We start from the raw sequence: 17,090 nt of genomic DNA on the forward strand, positions 1-17,090 counted from the left end.
AGGTAGTCATTGTGGATGTCGTCCATCACTTCGTAGTCAGGATCTGCAGATGGAAACTTGCCTCTTGTATATGGATAAAAGGTGTCATAATGATGTTACAGAGCATCAAAGCAAGAAATCAGCCCCACCCATTCAGATGATGTCAGTATAGAACTTGAAACTTACTTGGTGTTGCTTAGCAACAGCAGCAATACAATTTCTAAATTGTGTATTAAAATAAATCATATTAGTATGATTAGTACGATATTAGTGTGATTGATCATGATTAGTCTTAAATCACTCTCAGATCACCTCAAAGGAACCACTGTTGATTCTTTTCTTCACAAGTGCTTCTCTTTGGGGTTGTCTTGGTTGTGACAATGTCCACTATGCAAAGTAAAATTGAAACTAAAGCATAGGTTATATTCAACAGATTGCAGTCCAGGATTCACTTTCACGCTTTATATATCTGGTCAGAATAATTACCCCGACACAAACACTGACTTTGTTTCTCGCTGCAGTAAGTGCTTCTTGTTGGGGTAGTTATATGTCCTCTGGACATTTGTCTTCTTCAGTCATATATGTCTTTGGAAATTTCAGTATGAGATATACTTCAACTTTATGCACTTTCTTTGAAGGAATTGTTGGAAAGTGCTTGAAAGTTGGGTTGTCTTTCTGTCCTGACTTGAGAAAAACTGCACATTTTCCTCACATGGAAAGAAATCCTTTCAGGATCCATTATGGATTCAGACTCTTGTTGATCTGAAAGTAGGATTGAATCCAGGTTTTATCTTGAATTGAATAATATTTTAACAGTGCCCAGTTAAAAGTTTCACAGAACTGTGTCCTTGTCTGTTCCAAATCTTAATGAAGTAAACACACTGAAAGCTAATTGACCAAACACCAACACCTAATGTTTTGCATTCTTCATGACAGCATTGTTCCTTGATGGACCGTCTGATGGGCAATACCCCCATCGTAGAAACTTGTGGAAGAAATAGGTGGAGTTTGTGGAAGCATTCAGGATAAAAATTTGACCAGCCTCATCAGAAAAATGCATGTGAGAAACAACATGGAAGAAGAGCAGCTCTGGACTTCATGGAAGAAAGAGGTCTGATGAACGGTCCTTGCTATGGGCCCAACACGAGCATTAACTGTTTTTTTTTAAATCAGGAAGTGCTTCCTGTTGGGACGGTTGAAAAAGACAAACTCTACCAACGCTAGCTGATGAAGATATTACATGGAGAATCCCTCAAACAGACACACTGATGCTGAATAGTGTCCATAAGTGCTTCTATCTCTCTTGTGAGCTTTTGATCCAAATGGTGTTTTTCAGGATTTGGTCTGCAAAATGACCTTAACACAGGCACTGACTTGATATTTGGAAGACAGTAAGTGCTTATTGTTGGCGTAGTCTTGCTGACCTTTCAAACACTCAGAATGAACAGTTGATTCATTTTATGCCTGGGAATACCAGGTGCTGTAAGCTTTTGAACTTCCATATCAGTGTGGGATATTTGGAGATTAATTCCGTTATAATCTCATAGCACTCTTTGATATGTCACTGTTTCATCTTTGTTTGTAATATTGGGAGCACAATTCAAATGTCATAAACTTGTCTGATGTCGCTTCGTGTTGTGGTTCATCCTGGTGCCATATTTATGCCTTTACAGTAGCAATAAAAATACAATTTCCGTTCCAGTCTGACGCTTACAGCTACACCACCCTGAAAACGCCCGATCCCGTCTGATCTCAGAAGCCTAGCAGAGTTGCGCCTGCTCGGTATTTGAATGGGAGACCGCCTGGGAACACCAGGTGCTGTAAGCTTTTGCACGTCCATTTCAGTGTGGGATATTTGGAGAATAATTCTGTTATAATCTCATAGCACTCTTTGATATGTCACTGTTTCATCTTTGTTTGTAATATTGGGAGCACAATTCAAATGTCATAAACTTGTCTGATGTCGCTTCGTGTTGTGGTTCATCCTTTTGCCATATTTATTCCTTTACACTAGCAATAAAAATACAATTTCCATTCCAGTCTGACGCTTACGGCCACACCACCCTGAAAACGTCTGATCTTGGAAGCAAAGAGGAGTTGGGCCTGGTCAGTACTTGAATGGGAGACCGCCTGGGAATGCCAGGTGCTGTAAGCTTTTGCACTTCCATTTCATTGTGGTACATTTGGAGAATAACTCCATTATGACGTCATAGTACTCTTTGATATGTCACTGTTTGATCTTTGCATGTAATATTTGGAACACAATTCAAATGTCATAAAAGTGTGTGATGTCACTTCTTGTTGTGGTGCCATAGTTATGTCTTTACTCTAGCAATAAAAATACAATTTCCGTTCCAGTCTGACGCTTACGGCCACACCACCCTGAAAACGCCTGATCTCGTCTGATCTCGGAAGCAAAGCAGAGTTGGGCCTGGTCAGTACTTGAATGGGAAACCACCTGGGAACACCAGGTGCTGTAAGCTTTTGCACGTCCATTTCAGTGTGGGATATTTGGAGAATAATTCTCTTATAATCTCATAGCACTCTTTGATATGTCACTGTTTGATCTTTGCATGTAATTTTTGGAGCACAATTCAAATGTCATAAACGTGTGTGGTGTCGCTTCGTGTTGTGGTTCATCCTGGTGCCATATTTATGCCTTTACAGTAGCAATCAAAATACAATTTCCGTTCCAGTCTGACGCTTACAGCTGCAACACCCTGAAAACACCCGATCTCGTCTGATCTCAGAAGCCTAGCCGAGTTGCGCCTGCTCGGTACTTGAATGGGAGACCGCCTGGGAATACCAGGTGCTGTAAGCTTTTGCACTTCCATTTCAGTGTGGGATATTTGGAGAATAATTCTGTGATAATCTCATAGCACTCTTTGATATGTCAATGTCTGATCTTCTGTATGTAATATTTGGAGCACAATTCAAATGTCATAAACGTATGTGATGTCACTTCTTGTTCTGGTTCATCCTGGTGCCATATTTATGCATTTACACTAGCAATAAAAATACAATTTCCGTTCCAGTCTGACGCTCCAGTCACAGAAGTACTTGGCAGAGATACACTTACCGTTATCCTGGAAATCAGCTGGAAAATAATGCAGGAGGTAGTCATTGTGGATGTCGTCCATCACTTCGTAGTCAGGATCTGCAGATGGAAACTTGCCTCTTGTATATGGATAAAAGGTGTCATAATGATGTTACAGAGCATCAAAGCAAGAAATCAGCCCCACCCATTCAGATGATGTCAGTATAGAACTTGAAACTTACTTGGTGTTGCTTAGCAACAGCAGCAATACAATTTCTAAATTGTGTATTAAAATAAATCATATTAGTATGATTAGTACGATATTAGTGTGATTGATCATGATTAGTCTTAAATCACTCTCAGATCACCTCAAAGGAACCACTGTTGATTCTTTTCTTCATAAGTGCTTCTCTTTGGGGTTGTCTTGGTTGTGACAATGTCCACTATGCAAAGTAAAATTGAAACTAAAGCATAGGTTATATTCAACAGATTGCAGTCCAGGATTCACTTTCACGCTTTATATATCTGGTCAGAATAATTACCCCGACACAAACACTGACTTTGTTTCTCGCTGCAGTAAGTGCTTCTTGTTGGGGTAGTTATATGTCCTCTGGACATTTGTCTTCTTCAGTCATATATGTCTTTGGAAATTTCAGTATGAGATATACTTCAACTTTATGCACTTTCTTTGAAGGAATTGTTGGAAAGTGCTTGAAAGTTGGGTTGTCTTTCTGTCCTGACTTGAGAAAAACTGCACATTTTCCTCACATGGAAAGAAATCCTTTCAGGATCCATTATGGATTCAGACTCTTGTTGATCTGAAAGTAGGATTGAATCCAGGTTTTATCTTGAATTGAATAATATTTTAACAGTGCCCAGTTAAAAGTTTCACAGAACTGTGTCCTTGTCTGTTCCAAATCTTAATGAAGTAAACACACTGAAAGCTAATTGACCAAACACCAACACCTAATGTTTTGCATTCTTCATGACAGCATTGTTCCTTGATGGACCGTCTGATGGGCAATACCCCCATCGTAGAAACTTGTGGAAGAAATAGGTGGAGTTTGTGGAAGCATTCAGGATAAAAATTTGACCAGCCTCATCAGAAAAATGCATGTGAGAAACAACATGGAAGAAGAGCAGCTCTGGACTTCATGGAAGAAAGAGGTCTGATGAACGGTCCTTGCTATGGGCCCAACACGAGCATTAACTGTTTTTTTTTAAATCAGGAAGTGCTTCCTGTTGGGACGGTTGAAAAAGACAAACTCTACCAACGCTAGCTGATGAAGATATTACATGGAGAATCCCTCAAACAGACACACTGATGCTGAATAGTGTCCATAAGTGCTTCTATCTCTCTTGTGAGCTTTTGATCCAAATGGTGTTTTTCAGGATTTGGTCTGCAAAATGACCTTAACACAGGCACTGACTTGATATTTGGAAGACAGTAAGTGCTTATTGTTGGCGTAGTCTTGCTGACCTTTCAAACACTCAGAATGAACAGTTGATTCATTTTATGCCTGGGAATACCAGGTGCTGTAAGCTTTTGAACTTCCATATCAGTGTGGGATATTTGGAGATTAATTCCGTTATAATCTCATAGCACTCTTTGATATGTCACTGTTTCATCTTTGTTTGTAATATTGGGAGCACAATTCAAATGTCATAAACTTGTCTGATGTCGCTTCGTGTTGTGGTTCATCCTGGTGCCATATTTATGCCTTTACAGTAGCAATAAAAATACAATTTCCGTTCCAGTCTGACGCTTACAGCTACACCACCCTGAAAACGCCCGATCCCGTCTGATCTCAGAAGCCTAGCAGAGTTGCGCCTGCTCGGTATTTGAATGGGAGACCGCCTGGGAACACCAGGTGCTGTAAGCTTTTGCACGTCCATTTCAGTGTGGGATATTTGGAGAATAATTCTGTTATAATCTCATAGCACTCTTTGATATGTCACTGTTTCATCTTTGTTTGTAATATTGGGAGCACAATTCAAATGTCATAAACTTGTCTGATGTCGCTTCGTGTTGTGGTTCATCCTTTTGCCATATTTATTCCTTTACACTAGCAATAAAAATACAATTTCCATTCCAGTCTGACGCTTACGGCCACACCACCCTGAAAACGTCTGATCTTGGAAGCAAAGAGGAGTTGGGCCTGGTCAGTACTTGAATGGGAGACCGCCTGGGAATGCCAGGTGCTGTAAGCTTTTGCACTTCCATTTCATTGTGGTACATTTGGAGAATAACTCCATTATGACGTCATAGTACTCTTTGATATGTCACTGTTTGATCTTTGCATGTAATATTTGGAACACAATTCAAATGTCATAAAAGTGTGTGATGTCACTTCTTGTTGTGGTGCCATAGTTATGTCTTTACTCTAGCAATAAAAATACAATTTCCGTTCCAGTCTGACGCTTACGGCCACACCACCCTGAAAACGCCTGATCTCGTCTGATCTCGGAAGCAAAGCAGAGTTGGGCCTGGTCAGTACTTGAATGGGAGACCACCTGGGAACACCAGGTGCTGTAAGCTTTTGCACGTCCATTTCAGTGTGGGCTATTTGGAGAATAATTCTGTTATAATCTCATAGCACTCTTTGATATGTCACTGTTTGATCTTTGCATGTAATTTTTGGAGCACAATTCAAATGTCATAAACGTGTGTGGTGTCGCTTCGTGTTGTGGTTCATCCTGGTGCCATATTTATGCCTTTACAGTAGCAATCAAAATACAATTTCCATTCCAGTCTGACGCTTACAGCTGCAACACCCTGAAAACACCCGATCTCGTCTGATCTCAGAAGCCTAGCCGAGTTGCGCCTGCTCGGTACTTGAATGGGAGACCGCCTGGGAATACCAGGTGCTGTAAGCTTTTGCACTTCCATTTCAGTGTGGGATATTTGGAGAATAATTCTGTGATAATCTCATAGCACTCTTTGATATGTCAATGTCTGATCTTCTGTATGTAATATTTGGAGCACAATTCAAATGTCATAAACGTATGTGATGTCACTTCTTGTTCTGGTTCATCCTGGTGCCATATTTATGCATTTACACTAGCAATAAAAATACAATTTCCGTTCCAGTCTGACGCTCCAGTCACGGAAGTACTTGGCAGAGATACACTTACCGTTATCCTGGAAATCAGCTGGAAAATAATGCAGGAGGTAGTCATTGTGGATGTCGTCCATCACTTCGTAGTCAGGATCTGCAGATGGAAACTTGCCTCTTGTATATGGATAAAAGGTGTCATAATGATGTTACAGAGCATCAAAGCAAGAAATCAGCCCCACCCATTCAGATGATGTCAGTATAGAACTTGAAACTTACTTGGTGTTGCTTAGCAACAGCAGCAATACAATTTCTAAATTGTGTATTAAAATAAATCATATTAGTATGATTAGTACGATATTAGTGTGATTGATCATGATTAGTCTTAAATCACTCTCAGATCACCTCAAAGGAACCACTGTTGATTCTTTTCTTCACAAGTGCTTCTCTTTGGGGTTGTCTTGGTTGTGACAATGTCCACTATGCAAAGTAAAATTGAAACTAAAGCATAGGTTATATTCAACAGATTGCAGTCCAGGATTCACTTTCACGCTTTATATATCTGGTCAGAATAATTACCCCGACACAAACACTGACTTTGTTTCTCGCTGCAGTAAGTGCTTCTTGTTGGGGTAGTTATATGTCCTCTGGACATTTGTCTTCTTCAGTCATATATGTCTTTGGAAATTTCAGTATGAGATATACTTCAACTTTATGCACTTTCTTTGAAGGAATTGTTGGAAAGTGCTTGAAAGTTGGGTTGTCTTTCTGTCCTGACTTGAGAAAAACTGCACATTTTCCTCACATGGAAAGAAATCCTTTCAGGATCCATTATGGATTCAGACTCTTGTTGATCTGAAAGTAGGATTGAATCCAGGTTTTATCTTGAATTGAATAATATTTTAACAGTGCCCAGTTAAAAGTTTCACAGAACTGTGTCCTTGTCTGTTCCAAATCTTAATGAAGTAAACACACTGAAAGCTAATTGACCAAACACCAACACCTAATGTTTTGCATTCTTCATGACAGCATTGTTCCTTGATGGACCGTCTGATGGGCAATACCCCCATCGTAGAAACTTGTGGAAGAAATAGGTGGAGTTTGTGGAAGCATTCAGGATAAAAATTTGACCAGCCTCATCAGAAAAATGCATGTGAGAAACAACATGGAAGAAGAGCAGCTCTGGACTTCATGGAAGAAAGAGGTCTGATGAACGGTCCTTGCTATGGGCCCAACACGAGCATTAACTGTTTTTTTTTAAATCAGGAAGTGCTTCCTGTTGGGACGGTTGAAAAAGACAAACTCTACCAACGCTAGCTGATGAAGATATTACATGGAGAATCCCTCAAACAGACACACTGATGCTGAATAGTGTCCATAAGTGCTTCTATCTCTCTTGTGAGCTTTTGATCCAAATGGTGTTTTTCAGGATTTGGTCTGCAAAATGACCTTAACACAGGCACTGACTTGATATTTGGAAGACAGTAAGTGCTTATTGTTGGCGTAGTCTTGCTGACCTTTCAAACACTCAGAATGAACAGTTGATTCATTTTATGCCTGGGAATACCAGGTGCTGTAAGCTTTTGAACTTCCATATCAGTGTGGGATATTTGGAGATTAATTCCGTTATAATCTCATAGCACTCTTTGATATGTCACTGTTTCATCTTTGTTTGTAATATTGGGAGCACAATTCAAATGTCATAAACTTGTCTGATGTCGCTTCGTGTTGTGGTTCATCCTGGTGCCATATTTATGCCTTTACAGTAGCAATAAAAATACAATTTCCATTCCAGTCTGACGCTTACAGCTACACCACCCTGAAAACGCCCGATCCCGTCTGATCTCAGAAGCCTAGCAGAGTTGCGCCTGCTCGGTATTTGAATGGGAGACCGCCTGGGAACACCAGGTGCTGTAAGCTTTTGCACGTCCATTTCAGTGTGGGATATTTGGAGAATAATTCTGTTATAATCTCATAGCACTCTTTGATATGTCACTGTTTCATCTTTGTTTGTAATATTGGGAGCACAATTCAAATGTCATAAACTTGTCTGATGTCGCTTCGTGTTGTGGTTCATCCTTTTGCCATATTTATTCCTTTACACTAGCAATAAAAATACAATTTCCATTCCAGTCTGACGCTTACGGCCACACCACCCTGAAAACGTCTGATCTTGGAAGCAAAGAGGAGTTGGGCCTGGTCAGTACTTGAATGGGAAACCGCCTGGGAATGCCAGGTGCTGTAAGCTTTTGCACTTCCATTTCATTGTGGTACATTTGGAGAATAACTCCATTATGACGTCATAGTACTCTTTGATATGTCACTGTTTGATCTTTGCATGTAATATTTGGAACACAATTCAAATGTCATAAAAGTGTGTGATGTCACTTCTTGTTGTGGTGCCATAGTTATGTCTTTACTCTAGCAATAAAAATACAATTTCCGTTCCAGTCTGACGCTTACGGCCACACCACCCTGAAAACGCCTGATCTCGTCTGATCTCGGAAGCAAAGCAGAGTTGGGCCTGGTCAGTACTTGAATGGGAGACCACCTGGGAACACCAGGTGCTGTAAGCTTTTGCACGTCCATTTCAGTGTGGGCTATTTGGAGAATAATTCTGTTATAATCTCATAGCACTCTTTGATATGTCACTGTTTGATCTTTGCATGTAATTTTTGGAGCACAATTCAAATGTCATAAACGTGTGTGGTGTCGCTTCGTGTTGTGGTTCATCCTGGTGCCATATTTATGCCTTTACAGTAGCAATCAAAATACAATTTCCGTTCCAGTCTGACGCTTACAGCTGCAACACCCTGAAAACACCCGATCTCGTCTGATCTCAGAAGCCTAGCCGAGTTGCGCCTGCTCGGTACTTGAATGGGAGACCGCCTGGGAATACCAGGTGCTGTAAGCTTTTGCACTTCCATTTCAGTGTGGGATATTTGGAGAATAATTCTGTGATAATCTCATAGCACTCTTTGATATGTCAATGTCTGATCTTCTGTATGTAATATTTGGAGCACAATTCAAATGTCATAAACGTATGTGATGTCACTTCTTGTTCTGGTTCATCCTGGTGCCATATTTATGCATTTACACTAGCAATAAAAATACAATTTCCGTTCCAGTCTGACGCTCCAGTCACGGAAGTACTTGGCAGAGATACACTTACCGTTATCCTGGAAATCAGCTGGAAAATAATGCAGGAGGTAGTCATTGTGGATGTCGTCCATCACTTCGTAGTCAGGATCTGCAGATGGAAACTTGCCTCTTGTATATGGATAAAAGGTGTCATAATGATGTTACAGAGCATCAAAGCAAGAAATCAGCCCCACCCATTCAGATGATGTCAGTATAGAACTTGAAACTTACTTGGTGTTGCTTAGCAACAGCAGCAATACAATTTCTAAATTGTGTATTAAAATAAATCATATTAGTATGATTAGTACGATATTAGTGTGATTGATCATGATTAGTCTTAAATCACTCTCAGATCACCTCAAAGGAACCACTGTTGATTCTTTTCTTCACAAGTGCTTCTCTTTGGGGTTGTCTTGGTTGTGACAATGTCCACTATGCAAAGTAAAATTGAAACTAAAGCATAGGTTATATTCAACAGATTGCAGTCCAGGATTCACTTTCACGCTTTATATATCTGGTCAGAATAATTACCCCGACACAAACACTGACTTTGTTTCTCGCTGCAGTAAGTGCTTCTTGTTGGGGTAGTTATATGTCCTCTGGACATTTGTCTTCTTCAGTCATATATGTCTTTGGAAATTTCAGTATGAGATATACTTCAACTTTATGCACTTTCTTTGAAGGAATTGTTGGAAAGTGCTTGAAAGTTGGGTTGTCTTTCTGTCCTGACTTGAGAAAAACTGCACATTTTCCTCACATGGAAAGAAATCCTTTCAGGATCCATTATGGATTCAGACTCTTGTTGATCTGAAAGTAGGATTGAATCCAGGTTTTATCTTGAATTGAATAATATTTTAACAGTGCCCAGTTAAAAGTTTCACAGAACTGTGTCCTTGTCTGTTCCAAATCTTAATGAAGTAAACACACTGAAAGCTAATTGACCAAACACCAACACCTAATGTTTTGCATTCTTCATGACAGCATTGTTCCTTGATGGACCGTCTGATGGGCAATACCCCCATCGTAGAAACTTGTGGAAGAAATAGGTGGAGTTTGTGGAAGCATTCAGGATAAAAATTTGACCAGCCTCATCAGAAAAATGCATGTGAGAAACAACATGGAAGAAGAGCAGCTCTGGACTTCATGGAAGAAAGAGGTCTGATGAACGGTCCTTGCTATGGGCCCAACACGAGCATTAACTGTTTTTTTTTTAAATCAGGAAGTGCTTCCTGTTGGGACGGTTGAAAAAGACAAACTCTACCAACGCTAGCTGATGAAGATATTACATGGAGAATCCCTCAAACAGACACACTGATGCTGAATAGTGTCCATAAGTGCTTCTATCTCTCTTGTGAGCTTTTGATCCAAATGGTGTTTTTCAGGATTTGGTCTGCAAAATGACCTTAACACAGGCACTGACTTGATATTTGGAAGACAGTAAGTGCTTATTGTTGGCGTAGTCTTGCTGACCTTTCAAACACTCAGAATGAACAGTTGATTCATTTTATGCCTGGGAATACCAGGTGCTGTAAGCTTTTGAACTTCCATATCAGTGTGGGATATTTGGAGATTAATTCCGTTATAATCTCATAGCACTCTTTGATATGTCACTGTTTCATCTTTGTTTGTAATATTGGGAGCACAATTCAAATGTCATAAACTTGTCTGATGTCGCTTCGTGTTGTGGTTCATCCTGGTGCCATATTTATGCCTTTACAGTAGCAATAAAAATACAATTTCCGTTCCAGTCTGACGCTTACAGCTACACCACCCTGAAAACGCCCGATCCCGTCTGATCTCAGAAGCCTAGCAGAGTTGCGCCTGCTCGGTATTTGAATGGGAGACCGCCTGGGAACACCAGGTGCTGTAAGCTTTTGCACGTCCATTTCAGTGTGGGATATTTGGAGAATAATTCTGTTATAATCTCATAGCACTCTTTGATATGTCACTGTTTCATCTTTGTTTGTAATATTGGGAGCACAATTCAAATGTCATAAACTTGTCTGATGTCGCTTCGTGTTGTGGTTCATCCTTTTGCCATATTTATTCCTTTACACTAGCAATAAAAATACAATTTCCATTCCAGTCTGACGCTTACGGCCACACCACCCTGAAAACGTCTGATCTTGGAAGCAAAGAGGAGTTGGGCCTGGTCAGTACTTGAATGGGAAACCGCCTGGGAATGCCAGGTGCTGTAAGCTTTTGCACTTCCATTTCATTGTGGTACATTTGGAGAATAACTCCATTATGACGTCATAGTACTCTTTGATATGTCACTGTTTGATCTTTGCATGTAATATTTGGAACACAATTCAAATGTCATAAAAGTGTGTGATGTCACTTCTTGTTGTGGTGCCATAGTTATGTCTTTACTCTAGCAATAAAAATACAATTTCCGTTCCAGTCTGACGCTTACGGCCACACCACCCTGAAAACGCCTGATCTCGTCTGATCTCGGAAGCAAAGCAGAGTTGGGCCTGGTCAGTACTTGAATGGGAGACCACCTGGGAACACCAGGTGCTGTAAGCTTTTGCACGTCCATTTCAGTGTGGGCTATTTGGAGAATAATTCTGTTATAATCTCATAGCACTCTTTGATATGTCACTGTTTGATCTTTGCATGTAATTTTTGGAGCACAATTCAAATGTCATAAACGTGTGTGGTGTCGCTTCGTGTTGTGGTTCATCCTGGTGCCATATTTATGCCTTTACAGTAGCAATCAAAATACAATTTCCGTTCCAGTCTGACGCTTACAGCTGCAACACCCTGAAAACACCCGATCTCGTCTGATCTCAGAAGCCTAGCCGAGTTGCGCCTGCTCGGTACTTGAATGGGAGACCGCCTGGGAATACCAGGTGCTGTAAGCTTTTGCACTTCCATTTCAGTGTGGGATATTTGGAGAATAATTCTGTGATAATCTCATAGCACTCTTTGATATGTCAATGTCTGATCTTCTGTATGTAATATTTGGAGCACAATTCAAATGTCATAAACGTATGTGATGTCACTTCTTGTTCTGGTTCATCCTGGTGCCATATTTATGCATTTACACTAGCAATAAAAATACAATTTCCGTTCCAGTCTGACGCTCCAGTCACGGAAGTACTTGGCAGAGATACACTTACCGTTATCCTGGAAATCAGCTGGAAAATAATGCAGGAGGTAGTCATTGTGGATGTCGTCCATCACTTCGTAGTCAGGATCTGCAGATGGAAACTTGCCTCTTGTATATGGATAAAAGGTGTCATAATGATGTTACAGAGCATCAAAGCAAGAAATCAGCCCCACCCATTCAGATGATGTCAGTATAGAACTTGAAACTTACTTGGTGTTGCTTAGCAACAGCAGCAATACAATTTCTAAATTGTGTATTAAAATAAATCATATTAGTATGATTAGTACGATATTAGTGTGATTGATCATGATTAGTCTTAAATCACTCTCAGATCACCTCAAAGGAACCACTGTTGATTCTTTTCTTCACAAGTGCTTCTCTTTGGGGTTGTCTTGGTTGTGACAATGTCCACTATGCAAAGTAAAATTGAAACTAAAGCATAGGTTATATTCAACAGATTGCAGTCCAGGATTCACTTTCACGCTTTATATATCTGGTCAGAATAATTACCCCGACACAAACACTGACTTTGTTTCTCGCTGCAGTAAGTGCTTCTTGTTGGGGTAGTTATATGTCCTCTGGACATTTGTCTTCTTCAGTCATATATGTCTTTGGAAATTTCAGTATGAGATATACTTCAACTTTATGCACTTTCTTTGAAGGAATTGTTGGAAAGTGCTTGAAAGTTGGGTTGTCTTTCTGTCCTGACTTGAGAAAAACTGCACATTTTCCTCACATGGAAAGAAATCCTTTCAGGATCCATTATGGATTCAGACTCTTGTTGATCTGAAAGTAGGATTGAATCCAGGTTTTATCTTGAATTGAATAATATTTTAACAGTGCCCAGTTAAAAGTTTCACAGAACTGTGTCCTTGTCTGTTCCAAATCTTAATGAAGTAAACACACTGAAAGCTAATTGACCAAACACCAACACCTAATGTTTTGCATTCTTCATGACAGCATTGTTCCTTGATGGACCATCTGATGGGCAATACCCCCATCGTAGAAACTTGTGGAAGAAATAGGTGGAGTTTGTGGAAGCATTCAGGATAAAAATTTGACCAGCCTCATCAGAAAAATGCATGTGAGAAACAACATGGAAGAAGAGCAGCTCTGGACTTCATGGAAGAAAGAGGTCTGATGAACGGTCCTTGCTATGGGCCCAACACGAGCATTAACTGTTTTTTTTTAAATCAGGAAGTGCTTCCTGTTGGGACGGTTGAAAAAGACAAACTCTACCAACGCTAGCTGATGAAGATATTACATGGAGAATCCCTCAAACAGACACACTGATGCTGAATAGTGTCCATAAGTGCTTCTATCTCTCTTGTGAGCTTTTGATCCAAATGGTGTTTTTCAGGATTTGGTCTGCAAAATGACCTTAACACAGGCACTGACTTGATATTTGGAAGACAGTAAGTGCTTATTGTTGGCGTAGTCTTGCTGACCTTTCAAACACTCAGAATGAACAGTTGATTCATTTTATGCCTGGGAATACCAGGTGCTGTAAGCTTTTGAACTTCCATATCAGTGTGGGATATTTGGAGATTCATTCCGTTATAATCTCATAGCACTCTTTGATATGTCACTGTTTCATCTTTGTTTGTAATATTGGGAGCACAATTCAAATGTCATAAACTTGTCTGATGTCGCTTCGTGTTGTGGTTCATCCTGGTGCCATATTTATGCCTTTACAGTAGCAATAAAAATACAATTTCCGTTCCAGTCTGACGCTTACAGCTACACCACCCTGAAAACGCCCGATCCCGTCTGATCTCAGAAGCCTAGCAGAGTTGCGCCTGCTCGGTATTTGAATGGGAGACCGCCTGGGAACACCAGGTGCTGTAAGCTTTTGCACGTCCATTTCAGTGTGGGATATTTGGAGAATAATTCTGTTATAATCTCATAGCACTCTTTGATATGTCACTGTTTCATCTTTGTTTGTAATATTGGGAGCACAATTCAAATGTCATAAACTTGTCTGATGTCGCTTCGTGTTGTGGTTCATCCTTTTGCCATATTTATTCCTTTACACTAGCAATAAAAATACAATTTCCATTCCAGTCTGACGCTTACGGCCACACCACCCTGAAAACGTCTGATCTTGGAAGCAAAGAGGAGTTGGGCCTGGTCAGTACTTGAATGGGAAACTGCCTGGGAATGCCAGGTGCTGTAAGCTTTTGCACTTCCATTTCATTGTGGTACATTTGGAGAATAACTCCATTATGACGTCATAGTACTCTTTGATATGTCACTGTTTGATCTTTGCATGTAATATTTGGAACACAATTCAAATGTCATAAAAGTGTGTGATGTCACTTCTTGTTGTGGTGCCATAGTTATGTCTTTACTCTAGCAATAAAAATACAATTTCCGCTCTAGTCTGACGCTTACGGCCACACCACCCTGAAAACGCCTGATCTCGTCTGATCTCGGAAGCAAAGCAGAGTTGGGCCTGGTCAGTACTTGAATGGGAGACCACCTGGGAACACCAGGTGCTGTAAGCTTTTGCACGTCCATTTCAGTGTGGGATATTTGGAGAATAATTCTGTTATAATCTCATAGCACTCTTTGATATGTCACTGTTTGATCTTTGCATGTAATTTTTGGAGCACAATTCAAATGTCATAAACGTGTGTGGTGTCGCTTCGTGTTGTGGTTCATCCTGGTGCCATATTTATGCCTTTACAGTAGCAATCAAAATACAATTTCCGTTCCAGTCTGACGCTTACAGCTGCAACACCCTGAAAACACCCGATCTCGTCTGATCTCAGAAGCCTAGCCGAGTTGCGCCTGCTCGGTACTTGAATGGGAGACCGCCTGGGAATACCAGGTGCTGTAAGCTTTTGCACTTCCATTTCAGTGTGGGATATTTGGAGAATAATTCTGTGATAATCTCATAGCACTCTTTGATATGTCAATGTCTGATCTTCTGTATGTAATATTTGGAGCACAATTCAAATGTCATAAACGTATGTGATGTCACTTCTTGTTCTGGTTCATCCTGGTGCCATATTTATGCATTTACACTAGCAATAAAAATACAATTTCCGTTCCAGTCTGACGCTCCAGTCACGGAAGTACTTGGCAGAGATACACTTACCGTTATCCTGGAAATCAGCTGGAAAATAATGCAGGAGGTAGTCATTGTGGATGTCGTCCATCACTTCGTAGTCAGGATCTGCAGATGGAAACTTGCCTCTTGTATATGGATAAAAGGTGTCATAATGATGTTACAGAGCATCAAAGCAAGAAATCAGCCCCACCCATTCAGATGATGTCAGTATAGAACTTGAAACTTACTTGGTGTTGCTTAGCAACAGCAGCAATACAATTTCTAAATTGTGTATTAAAATAAATCATATTAGTATGATTAGTACGATATTAGTGTGATTGATCATGATTAGTCTTAAATCACTCTCAGATCACCTCAAAGGAACCACTGTTGATTCTTTTCTTCACAAGTGCTTCTCTTTGGGGTTGTCTTGGTTGTGACAATGTCCACTATGCAAAGTAAAATTGAAACTAAAGCATAGGTTATATTCAACAGATTGCAGTCCAGGATTCACTTTCACGCTTTATATATCTGGTCAGAATAATTACCCCGACACAAACACTGACTTTGTTTCTCGCTGCAGTAAGTGCTTCTTGTTGGGGTAGTTATATGTCCTCTGGACATTTGTCTTCTTCAGTCATATATGTCTTTGGAAATTTCAGTATGAGATATACTTCAACTTTATGCACTTTCTTTGAAGGAATTGTTGGAAAGTGCTTGAAAGTTGGGTTGTCTTTCTGTCCTGACTTGAGAAAAACTGCACATTTTCCTCACATGGAAAGAAATCCTTTCAGGATCCATTATGGATTCAGACTCTTGTTGATCTGAAAGTAGGATTGAATCCAGGTTTTATCTTGAATTGAATAATATTTTAACAGTGCCCAGTTAAAAGTTTCACAGAACTGTGTCCTTGTCTGTTCCAAATCTTAATGAAGTAAACACACTGAAAGCTAATTGACCAAACACCAACACCTAATGTTTTGCATTCTTCATGACAGCATTGTTCCTTGATGGACCGTCTGATGGGCAATACCCCCATCGTAGAAACTTGTGGAAGAAATAGGTGGAGTTTGTGGAAGCATTCAGGATAAAAATTTGACCAGCCTCATCAGAAAAATGCATGTGAGAAACAACATGGAAGAAGAGCAGCTCTGGACTTCATGGAAGAAAGAGGTCTGATGAACGGTCCTTGCTATGGGCCCAACACGAGCATTAACTGTTTTTTTTTTAAATCAGGAAGTGCTTCCTGTTGGGACGGTTGAAAAAGACAAACTCTACCAACGCTAGCTGATGAAGATATTACATGGAGAATCCCTCAAACAGACACACTGATGCTGAATAGTGTCCATAAGTGCTTCTATCTCTCTTGTGAGCTTTTGATCCAAATGGTGTTTTTCAGGATTTGGTCTGCAAAATGACCTTAACACAGGCACTGACTTGATATTTGGAAGACAGTAAGTGCTTATTGTTGGCGTAGTCTTGCTGACCTTTCAAACACTCAGAATGAACAGTTGATTCATTTTATGCCTGGGAATACCAGGTGCTGTAAGCTTTTGAACTTCCATATCAGTGTGGGATATTTGGAGATTAATTCCGTTATAATCTCATAGCACTCTTTGATATGTCACTGTTTCATCTTTGTTTGTAATATTGGGAGCACAATTCAAATGTCATAAACTTGTCTGATGTCGCTTCGTGTTGTGGTTC

This window comes from Telmatherina bonti (assembly GCF_933228915.1).
Source record: "Telmatherina bonti genome assembly, chromosome: 11".
Classification (NCBI taxonomy): Eukaryota; Metazoa; Chordata; class Actinopteri; order Atheriniformes; family Telmatherinidae; genus Telmatherina; species Telmatherina bonti.